At 48.5% G+C, this 12,024-nt stretch overlaps 1 protein-coding gene across 2 annotated transcripts in view; it reads left to right on the forward strand.

Moving 5' to 3' along the window:
* The window catches only part of BMP3 (bone morphogenetic protein 3), a 78,988-nt gene that overhangs the window by 6,498 nt on the left and 60,466 nt on the right, over positions 1 to 12,024 (forward strand). For both annotated transcript variants that reach the window (XM_086890959.1, XM_086890960.1), the window contains one exon: positions 14 to 147. The gene's annotated coding sequence lies outside the window, so the exon portion shown is untranslated. The remainder of the gene's footprint in view (positions 1 to 13; positions 148 to 12,024) is intronic.

Genomic DNA, 12,024 nt, shown 5'->3' on the forward strand with positions numbered 1-12,024 from the left:
TCTGCCCTTGCAGTACAAAATACCTGTCAGATTTCGCATCACTGGACAGTGCAGTGTGAAAGAGACTGCCTCTCCTCCAGATGTCAGATGTCAATTTCATCTCTTGAAGGCTTGCTGTGTGTTTCTTCCCGGTGCAGTGAGGGACAGGTAGGTGTGGAAATTGTGTTACTTGTTGAGACTGTTTGTGAGGGTGACAAGAGGAGCCTTTTGTCTCCAGAAGCCATAGGTGTGATGTTCTGCCTCTCATACACGTGGTGCTGCACATTTGACAACAGGTGTGATGGAGCACAAAAGCACTTGGAGTGCTCAGAAGTGGGGCCACTGGACCTTTAAAAGTCACAAGTCTTACTCTCTTGCCATGAGCAGGAAGGCTTTTCTTACAGTCTTTTTGAATTGTTCTTCCTTCCTGTCCATGATTATGAGAGAGGAATCCCAATGTTTGTGGTGGGATTTGTTCATTCCCCCTTCAAATTTGCTTTGCAAGAATGGTGAATTGCATCTCTTTGAAGCACCAAATGTGCTTCTGGACTTGGAGCTGAACTATGTGCAGGTTTGGTTTGACAAAGGAGACTTTGGTGGCCATAAATTCCATCTTGTCTTTCCAAGAGAAGTCATAGGAGTTACACTGGATTCTGGGGTACTTCAGTGGATTTGAGCTCAATTCCTGAGGACTTTAGAGTGCGTGGAAGGTGGGGCCACATTTGGGATATAAAAGGACATAAAGCAAACCCCAGATAATTTAGACCTTCATAGGCATTGGAAAAATGAATTTTGACAATCTAGAAGATGACACATTACATCAGGGACTACAAACTGAACCGAGCAAGAGACCTCAGATGTGGCAAGGAGCAATTGCGCTCTGTGGGGTTTGACTGGAGTGCAGCAGCTGCCCAGTACCCCCCTGCAGCAGAGGGCCCTTCCCCAGGGCCAGTCCCGTCACCTCACAGCACCAGGTGCACCTGCGAGCTCCCGCGTCGGTGACGCACGGAGGAAAGGAAACGCTTTTCCAGGTGCGCTTCACACCTGCGCTGGCAGTCCCCAATGTGCTCCAGGTTATTCCCGTGGGAGCAGCGGGAGGGTGGCGGGCCAAGAGCTGGGCTCCAGCCAGGAGCCTGTGGGAACTGTGTGGGGTCAGCTCCTCACCTCCTCCCTCTGCCAGCCTGTGGGGCACAGGTGTCTGGAGACTGCAGAGAGGCTCCTGTGCCCCGCTGTCAGCCTGGAGTGGGACAGCTGGTGGCACAGGGATGGACCAGGTCGGGCTGGGATGATACACAATGCATGCAAAGTGCTCGCCCTCTTCAGAAAGGTTTGCTTTAAGAAGCTGAGCTGCCAAGCTGGAGAGCAGAACGCAGGGAACCTGGTTGGAATGTGCAGGTGTCCGTGGACATTTCCCAGTCATCCTTTCAGGCTGTTCCTGGAGACTGTGTTTGTGAGGTATTTTGTGAAAGAATAGGTATCCATACCTAGAGGCTGAGTGATTGTCAGCTGCTATGTGGAAGCAGACCAGGATGAAGCACTGGCACGCCTAAACTGAAAAGGAAACAGATACCCAGTAGCTCTGAAGTAAACCAGAAGCCTGAGCTCATAATGACCACGTTGATTATCACGTAGGAATGTATTTGTTCCATTCCACACAAATTTAGTGCTCGCGATAATGAACATTTTCATACTTGTAGTAATCTCTTCTAATAAAGGCTGTTATGTGTAGCTGATGAAAGCAGAGCAGCATTAATAAAATGTCTGCAATGCTCTATGTAGTTGGAAAAACAAGGCAGGAAAAAAAAAGGAAAAAGTATCTTTTGGAAATAGTGATTTTCTCAAGTTGTCAGAGAAGCTGTGGTGCAAACCTATCAGAGACAGGTGAATAGACACAGTGCTGTGAACTGGAGGTCTGTGCCGGTGCTGGGGGGTCTGCACACCTGGAGCAGGGGCTGGAGGGCTTCCTGGTCAGTCTGTAATCATCTTGTGGGGGTTTTCCAACCCTTCCTTGTCTTTTTATAATTTTTATTTGATCTCTCAGATTAGCTAATGTGCTGAAAGGACTATGGATGACTCTTTATTCCCCTGTGCACGAAGTCTCCATTACACCCATCTCAAAGAGTGTGTCAAACACTTGGCTGTTGTTGATGGTAGGTTTCTGCTCCACTTTGAGCAGAACAATGCTGTTGAATCAGTTTGCATTTCAGCTGGTGGGGAGAATTCTGATTCTTGCCAGAGCTCCTCCTTATGTGCCTGATTTGCACTGTTTGTGTAGAAAGGGCTTCTGTAAGTAGAGGAGAATGAGCACGAGTGCCTCCTATGAATTTATCCAACCACTGATCTGATAGTTTGGGGCTGTCTCCCCAAAGTAAGCTCGAGGAAATGCTCAGGTCATCTGTAACCTGCTCTGTGGGACTTGGTGGATTATTGGACAGCTGTTGTCAGCATCACTGCCAGGGAGGAGCATGTGCACGTAGTTCCAGCACAGCTTGCACCATTTCAGAGCACTGCAGGGCAAATCACCTCGCCTAAAGCCTTTCCAGCATGGAGAAAGCTCCGTGTTCCATCAGCTAGGAGGCCTTACTCTGTGTTTAATTTTGCTGTTGTATATCTCAAGTGCCCGAGGCTGACCCACGGGGTGCATTTCCAGCACTTGATTTGCAAATGAGCTGAGATGAGCTGAGGTGAATGACACAGGTTGAGTGAGCCCTCAGGGGATGTTCTACTTGCTTGCTCTCCCAGAAGAGCTGCCCCTAAAGAATGCTCCTCGCTTAGAGGGACAGTTTACAAACTTTAGTCTTGTTCTAATAATAATAATAAACACCGTGGGAAGGACTGTTTTGGATTTATGGCTGCCCGTTGTTTTTTGCTGAAATGAAATGACCCAGGTGCTGCTTTGTAAGCAATAGCTATATGCTTAGGCCTTGGTTGTTAGCTGCTGAAGTCAAGTACAATATTAGACTTAAACTATTGTAAAATAAACCTCATAACTCAGGGTAGGTTTGCTGGGACTGGTGTATGTAAAAGACATTTTCTGGCCTCAGAATGACAGACTGTCTTCCATCGTCCAGAACCCAGCTGGAAAAACTATCCCTTCCTTTGATTTAACTCCCAGGGACGTTGTTTTTCTTTTCAGCTTTTTCCCTCAGAATCTATCCATTAAATGCAGAGCAGTGAAATTTGCTTTTTATGGAAAATATCTATGAACAATGGAGAAAGGATGAAACCTTAGTAGGGCTACAGAGCACTGGATATTCTATAAATAGTAACCTTTTCCAAAGTGTGCCGAATGCCTCTGGTTCCAGTGGAGCAGAGCTTGGCAGGTTTCAGTCCCAGTGCAGGGAGCAGCATGTCTCACCATGAGCACAGAGCTCTGTGCAGCTGGCTGCTTGCATGTGGCAGGCGAGGGAGCGTCCCGTTTCCTATGGAGGGGATGTGCCTTAGGGAAGTCAGCCTGTTCTCTGGCTGCCCATGAAAATCCTGCTGTCCCTTTGAACGGGGCTGATCCAGAGCCTGATGGGATGAGAACTTGCTGCCTTGTAGAGCAGCTAGGTAAGGAAGGGACTGGAGTGTAACCAGTGTTCTGCTACAGTTGCTGACAATTATTCAAGTAGCAAGAGACAGGAAGGACACGTCCTAGCTGGGGGTCCCATCCAGGATCCCATGCAGGGTGGGCTCCTGCCCTCACGGTGGGGCTGGCACTGGGGCAAACCTGGTTCTTGGGCAGGACTACATAGCATGGGGGACTTGGGTGCCGTGTCAGCCAGTGTTCTCAGGTGTTTTCGGTCAATCCAAGTTCAGTTGGTGGCATTCCTCGCTTGTCTTCTGTAAGCTTAAGTTGGGTCTTGGAAGAAATGCAACCATTTAATCTTGCCACGTCATTAGCTGTTTGTTTCCCTCTCTTTAGAAAGGTGAGTGCTGTCTTTTTTGTTTGCTATGGTGATGTTGTTGCCTGATGCTGTGTCTAATGGCTGTTGCTGGACACCGATGCTGAGGACGTGATGAATGAGCAATATCACAGGCTTTGGAGTTATCAGTGTGTATTAATGAGACATCATCCGGCACACTGATTCCTTCTTTCTTGCATTCCCTTTCTAATTAAGAGCAAGTTTCTGGCTGTGGGATAATTCTGCATGTTCCTTCGAACAGTCACTTATGCAGAACATGAAAGCTAAGCAAGCTAAAAAGGGAAATAATTGCAACAGGGAACAAACATTTTTCTCTTGGGTGATATCAATACTTGGTGGATAGGAAATGGCAACTGCTTGTTAGCCAAGCTAGTCCCACCTTGACTCGATTTCCCTTGAGCTGAGTTTGGAAGAAATGCACATCTGTAGAGGACAGATCAAGAAGAGTGCGAGGCATGGGAGGATTTTGCAAAGCACACGTGGTGCTGCTCTGCCTGTGGTGAGTCCTGCTCCACGGGCTGCAGTCACGCCAGGTTCTGAGGTGGATGCTGGCACTGCCCCGGGGACGTGGGGGAACACCTGATGTACGGATTTGCCCCTTGTCGTGGACTGAGTTGGAATCGTTACCTCTGCAGTTTTCCCCCCGAGGAAATCTGCCTGGAAGACCTGTCCAGACAGAAGTAACCCTACTCCAGCATGAGGAAGGCTTTCTAGAAATCATTTGTACCCCGAGCTAATTAAAATGAGGTCTCCACTGCCAAACCACAACTGCTTTCTAGTGTCTGGAATCTTGCTTCAAACTGATGCAAATACATGTGTTCTACATCTGTTCTGGAGAGCTCAGCCCTGACATTCCTCCATCCCATGCAATATTTGTGAAATAAAAGGGGAAAAAAAGAGGATTGGGTGCTTCATACAGATGGGATATTTAGTCAGCTTGGAGGTGCTTCCATCGTGGTTTCAGTGCTCAGGGACTGCTCCTGACAGTCTGGGTTCAATTGAAGTCGGTAACTAGTTGTGACTGACTCTGCTCCCACTTGAGTTAATTGTTCCAGCTCCATGGGGGAAAACAAAATGGAAGGGGAATGTACTGGCAAACATAAACAGCAGTGCCACTGCAGCCCTTTCTCCTTTCCTTTGGAATGCATTACAGTTGGAATGGGCACGGGACTGTCAGTACTTCCATCAGGTGCCCGCCTCTAAAGGCTTTTCCCCGGGCTCTGCTCCAGGGGGTTTCCATAGCCCTTCTGTGCTCGTGGGTTAGTGCTCCTGATGTGTTTAGCAGCAGGAATCACTGGACATTGTGGATACCTTAGGGACAGGGTCCCGTGTTGGGTGATCAGCAGCAGTGAGATGGTGATGGCACACAAGGCAGCTTCTGTTCTCTGTGGAATTGTAACAGTTGTAGGAGTTTGGTTTTTTTTGTTCAGCTGGCAGCATTTGAGATAAAAGTCCTGTCCATCGTAGGATTCTGAACTAGTGTTGACAGAGTTGTCAAAATAAGGTGGGAAAAATAAACCAAACTTCTCCTTTAACTGGACACATGAAATGAGGTAGACCTGTTTACGTTATTTGTTGAGTCATTCATTTTTCATCCCAGTGCCAGACTGCCTTTGCTCTGGTTCTGAACACAGCTGAGACCCAGAAGCTAGAGATGTCAAGGGTGGATACTGCCAGAGTCAGGGAGTCCCAGGCTGTGCCCCTTCAGTTAGATTTGCTCTTTTTGTGGCCCTGTGTGCTTTGTTCCCTTCTCTTCTGTCCAGTGTGTAAGTCCAGTATCCAGTGCAGGTGGAAGTGAAGTGCTCCACCACATAGGTGGTGCTGCTGTGGAGTAAGCCCTCTGCAGGAGCCCTGCCCATGCGAGTCAGGGCCCAGCTCAGGGCTCCTGTGCTGCAGGAGATGTGTGACCGTGCTCCTCTGCGGCTCCAGACCTGGGCAGCAGGACCCAGAAACAGCACCTGAGGCTCCAGGCACACGGGGCTCCTCTGGTGCACAGAAAGGCACCTCAGAGACAGCTGCCACACGCATCAAAACAGATCAGGGATCAGAACGGGGTCTTGGGAGCAAAGATCTGCTTGTTCCATTTAGCAGGTACTTGTGATGTGTCTGCTTAGTGACAGGCTTTTCCCAGGAGGTTTTATTTTGATGTGTTTTAGGCACAGACATTGCTGTCACACTGAAATGGTGCAGAGTGGATTTATAGCAACCCCTGTCTGAGATGGGAACTAGATGGGGTAAGAATAGAAAAACAGGCAGTGAGATGACAAATCGTCTCCCACCTCAGATCCTAAATATCAGCTGGATAAGTAAATCTCAGCAGAAAATGACAACTTCCCCCTGCTTCCCAGCAGGCATCCCAAAAGGCTGTGGCTGGGGAGGAACTGGAGGAGGCAGGGGCTGTGCTCCAGAGGGTGTGCAGACTCTGACTTTGGTAGCGAGCATGTGGGCAAACAGTGGCCACCTGCTTTTTTAGAAAAACCGATACTTTGTTCAAATATAAAGAGAAGGTTCTGGGAAACATTTCCCACCCTTTCTTTTGTAATTTAAAAAAAAAGTCCCAAACCCAAGCTTACCCGAGATCCCAAAGCTGTCTTTGTGATGCTGTAAAGTCACAAAGTAGCTGTTCAGGAGAAGATTTTGCAGAAGAAGGTAACATTGTGACTGAATGAAGCAATTAAATGGTCTGGTTGAGCCTCAAGTGTCTGGGAGCTGTTTCTTAGGCAGTGAATGAAGAAAAAAAGAGTTTATACCTTGCAAGTGACCTGGCCTCCATTCTGTGACCGATGCCTGGCTCTCGGTTTGAGGTTGGATATCCATGAACCTGAGGACTCTTGTTAAGGGTGTGCTGTGACTACTTAGATTTTGTGAGTACTTAGAATTTTTTCAGGTTTTTGTCTGAGCAGGTTTTCTCTCTGCTCAGACAGTGGCCAACCAGGTACACCTAGGTATTGGTAAAATACAAACACAAGTGCCTCTGGTGCAAGCCCAAGCCCTCTGGAAAGCTCTCAGCCTGTGCAAAGTGTTTCTTGTGCCTCTGGCTTGTGTAGGTTCTGGTGGGCTACAGCCCAGGGAACCTGGACACTTTCCCAGTGTAGAACTGTGTCACAGCACAGCTCCTGAAACACAGCTTTGCCATCTGTAAAAGCTAGAGGGAAGCTGGATCTTAGAAGGATGCTCCTAATGTTGTCAAGCAGAGTCCTCCAAGGAGGCCAAACTGCCCCCGCTGCCATTTGCTTCTGCTTTATTGAACTCCATGTTACATCCACTGTCCTGTCTTTGTTCTTTGCACTCTTACCTGGACATGTGCTGCAGCTTCAGGAATTGAATTTCCCTGCTGTCCTGGTCGGGTTTGTGCTTCCACTGCCTAACCCTGAGGTGCTGTGAGCAGCGTCCCGGGCGTTGTCGGTGCCAGCTTCCAGCGACCACAGGGGATGCCAGTGGGGCTGCTCACAGCAGAGGCTGGCATCTGGTGTGAACGGGCGTGGGTCCCTTGGGCCTGCTCCAGGGAGAGACTGCAGCTGTGGAAGGAAGGCTGTAAATTGTTTAAAAGAGCAACTGCTGTATGAGGAAATGGTTACCAGTGCGTTGGAATGGGTTGTGCATGTGCAGGACAGGAGACTTACATTTATTAGCTTAAAATAACATTGACTTTATAACAGCTCCTAGAGGTCCTGAGGCTAGACTCTGGAAATGCAGAGATGGAGACCAGGAGTGTCCTGGAGCATACAGAGGAAAATGAGCTTTACAGTTATCTGCCCAGGAATTTACTGTAGGAAAAAGGGGCATTTTGGGGAAGAACTCGTGACCCTGTATGTTTTCGGAGCCTTCCCCCAGCGTGGGGTGTGCCAGTTTGCAGCAAGGTCTGTACAGGTGCGGCGGTGCCAGCCTGGCTTGGCAAGCATCGGAGACCTCGGCAGGTGAAACGGAACACCAGGGAGAGTCTGAGGGGGCGCAGTGAAGGAAGCGGGGAGGGAGGGAGGGACTGTGCTAACACAATGTGAGTGTGTAATTCCACATTCTTGGGAGAGTTTTGCTGAAACATCCACTTTTAAAGAAAATATTTGGGGATCATTATTACAGGAAATAAATTTCATGGTGTTTTTAGGTTGTATCTATAAAAAGCTAGAAAGGATACTGAGTAGACAGTCCTGGTCTGGTGAGCAGGCCCCACAGCTGTGTTGGCTTCACAAATGTTTTGCATGTGCTGTTCTTAAAGAGCAAAGGAGAACAAAAGGGGGGGGAAAAGCCCAACACAAAAACCTTCAGTCCCCTCATCTTCCAAACCATGAGAATTTTTCCTGGTTTTTTGTGTAATAATTGTATCAATTATGGTTTGCATTTTTTCCGCTGTTTGAAATAATGAGTGAAGGCTTGAGCTCCGAGGAGCGGCACTTGGGAAAATCGGGCATAAAAAGAGCCCGAGCATGTTTGCCAAATGAAATTGCAATTATGTAAATTGCAGCTACTGGATGTGTAGGCATGGGAGCCCAGGAGAGCGGAGCTGGCAAGCTCCACCTCGGTTCCGGTGGAGGACAATTCTCCTTCGTGCTGTAAGGCGAGGCCACGCTCGGCAGTTTGCTTGGGAGCGTGAAATCGCGTCACGGACGTGTCTGCTCGCTGCCTCTGTTTTGGTGTGGAAGTCAAGTGGCTGGAAGTTTCTATCTTTAATGATTTCCTCTTGTTTGCTCTAACAAACAGCTGTAGCACATTGCCTGACACCAGTTAGAGTATTTACTGGCCAGTGCTCTGCGGAGACAAAAAGGGAGGCATTTAATCTCGTCTCCTCGGATGTCTCAGTGTTTGCACTTGGAAGTTTCCTTTTCTGCAGTCCTTGGACAAGTGCAGAACAAATTAATGTTGCAGTTTGACACAGGCTGCCCTCTGAGCCAGATTACTGCCAGGAGCCTCCCGAGGCGCATCTTGAAGAGCTCTTTGCCAGAGGGTACAGCAAGTAGAAAAAAAAAAAAATCTTGTTACTCGGAATTGCTTTCAAGCATCCATCTGAGCAAAGTCACACATTGAGCTTCTTCAGCTTGTTAACCAGGGATTTAGGCCAGAACATGAGCCTGATGAAACACATGAAAACTATGGTTTTGTTAGGTCATTTTTGGTAACTCAAGCCTGCGCTGAGGCAGGAAGGAGGCGCAGATCTGACTGGAAGTGAGTTCACAATGCGGCATGGGGGCCCTAGTCCAGCTGGGGTCTGCTGTAGGTGAGACCCAGCCTAGAGACAGTCATTCAGCTTCCTGAGAGTTGCTGTGAGGAAGTTCCTTCTCATCTGCCCAGTGTTTGTGCTCAGGTGGTCACTGCAAGGACTTGAGACTTCTCGGAGGTGTCTCTGTGCTAGTGATGTACAATCACAGCTCTTGGTCTTGAGGGAAATCTACCAGGCACCAACCCACGGCAGCCTCTCAAAAGGTTGCAGAAATGTACAGAAATGGACAGTTACTGGCAGGACTAACTCAGGATGCCTCAATGGGCAGCTAAATGTGTAACTTGATGCTGTGCTGTGTGCCTGTACCTTATTGCCCCAAGGGTTTCTGCTATATTGAACAAAAAATAGGCAGATATTATCCCCATGCTTCCTTCTTCCTTCTCATAAAACTGGTTTCCAATCAAGGTCTTTGTTCCTGTGGGTCAGTGAGTTTTCACCTGCTTTCTAAAGGCTGGCAGAAGGCTGGGCCTGCGCAGCACCCAGGGCCAGCAGCCGGAGTCTCGGGACACCATCGCCTGGAAGAGTTGATAAATTCTTGAACCTGCTCACAGTTTTGAGCGTTGTTTGAATATGTGAGCTGCTGAACGCTGTTTGGGTATGAGAGCTGTGTGAAGTCAGTAGTTTTACCCTCAGCTGGTGCAAGTTCTCTGTCTCCACAGCGGCAGGTCGGGGGTGAGCCGTGGAGACGGCAGTAGAGCAGTGGCGTTGGCTCACACAGGACACGTGGGGAGTCAGAAATAGAAGCGAGCTCTCCTTAGCACCGAGATCTATGCTTTAACAATAAAGCAGTTTGCTTTCTCCATCCAAATCCCCAAGTGCTGTTTTGGAAAAATATCTGGAGCAGCAACTTTTCATTTGTAATCCAGCTTGCATAGCAGACACTGGAGGCTGGGTGCAACAAATCAAGATGGAAATGGCTGGTGCATACTTCTCGGTTTGGCCATGTGCTGCAAGCGATGGTTTTGACAGATGCATTCTTCCCTGGAGGTTGCATGAAGTTCATCAGCCTCAGGTTAAATGTGAAGGGTCTGAGGTGGAATTCCAGGGCTCTGTCCATTAGCCACCAAGCCTACAGGGTTTGTGTTAAAACAGCACGATGGGAAACGTGACCTGGCACTTGGGAATTGAACTGGTGCCAGTTGTGCTGCAGCGCTGTGTTCATTGTGTCACACCACACACGTCTGATAAGGGAAGACATGACAGTGTTGGACAAGTTCTTGTGCACAAGGACTCGGCAGGTCATGTGGAGAGCGCTGGTTTTTATTTAATAACCGAGGTATGCAGGTGCTAATTTGAACCAGATGTGCGTGAGGCCAAAGCCAAAGTTTGTTACACCATAGTAAAATGATGGCCTTGCATTTCTGGGACTGGAGGGAGGTTTGGATCAACCTTTATTTACTAAAATATTTAGGCAGCTATGAATTATAGTGCTTGAACCCTTCAGTTTTGCTTGAAGAGTTACTTTCCCCTATTTCCTCTCTCCATTCTAAGCCCCTTTGATACGGTCTCACTTGAGGAAACCTTCCTGGAACAGCCAAATTGGTACCAGAGCATCGGGAGGTTATTGGCTGACCCAGGTCTCACTCCCCTGGGAGTCAGTGCTGTTGGCACTGTGTGTCTCTGCAGAGGCAGGGCTTTGCCATGCAGAGAGGCTCTGGCACAGACAGGCTTTGCCATGCACAGAGGCTCTGGCACAGACAGCCTGTGTGTGGGCTGAGATAAGCCCAGCTCTGGTGCCTTGGTCCCTCCAGCAGCACAGGCATCTCCACAGATGCAGGAGTGTGGCGGGTGCAGGCAGCAGATTTGAGCAGGCAGCTGGTGCAGAGGAGGGGCTGCCTCATTAGGGAATTTATATATCTATTTACATATATAAAAAATGCTTTCTCTTGCCTACCTTATTATCCTCTTCGGATAGCAGGAAATAAATTTGCATATAAAGACTATTTGCATGATGTATTTCAGTTTCATCATGGAAGAGGCAGCAGGCTGCATCAGACAGCTGCGTGTTACCTTTGGTCTGCAGGGGTGGCCAGTCCAGGAACCCTAATGTGTTCCAGGTTCATGGAGATAGTGAGGAGAGAGTGTGACAGCTGCCACACATTTGGGTTATGCTGTGCTCAGTGGTGAATTTCCTGGGTTTTGGTTGGATCTGTCAGTGCTGTAGGATAAGATGATGATGATGTTGAGTAAACCATTACCTCTGGTGTACTTGGCCAGCCCAGAACCTCGATGCTTTGAAATTGGTGTGAGCCCTGGAAGTGTGGCGTGGCTGTGCCAGAAGAGCAGGGGGGCTGCAGTCTCCACGATGGGAGTGCTCCTTACTGCCCTGGGAGGCCGTACACAGGTTGGCATTTCTGTTTTCAGTCAGGGTCGGTGTGTCTGGCCACTTCTGTCCCTCCTGGTGCAGTGGGAGAATCAGAGTATTCAACCTGCAGATTGGCTATTGACAGGAACTCCAGAGTGAGCCTTCAACATGACTGTTCTGAACAGTGTTTTCTCTTGTGGAGACTGCCTGGACTTGGTACATTTTTGGCTTAACAACAGGTTAAGAGGTCTTGCATGCTTGTGAGTTTGAACCGCACTAAGAGGTTTTTTCAATCAGTGTTAGCCTCCTGAAATCAAGAGTGTTTTGCTTCTCGGGTTTCTGCTCATCTTTGCTTTTTCTCTGACTTAATAATATTTGTACGTTCCAGGGATGTGCTTTTGCTGCCGCCGTGTAGCACAAGAGCAAGATCCGCTCTAATGCTTGCACAAAATGTTATTGATCCCATTTCAGTGCTCACTGGGGAGTCTCTTAAAGGGCCTGAAATCATTAAAAGTTCTGTTTATGGGTCTGACTCTCCCAGTCACCAGAGTTTCAGCAGTTACCATAGTTTGGAACTGAGCTGCTGGGAGCGTGCTTAGCCAAATCATAGGTGCGTG

The sequence above is a fragment of the Cyanistes caeruleus genome, chromosome 5, assembly GCF_971803275.1.
Source record: "Cyanistes caeruleus chromosome 5, bCyaCae1.hap1.1, whole genome shotgun sequence".
Classification (NCBI taxonomy): Eukaryota; Metazoa; Chordata; class Aves; order Passeriformes; family Paridae; genus Cyanistes; species Cyanistes caeruleus.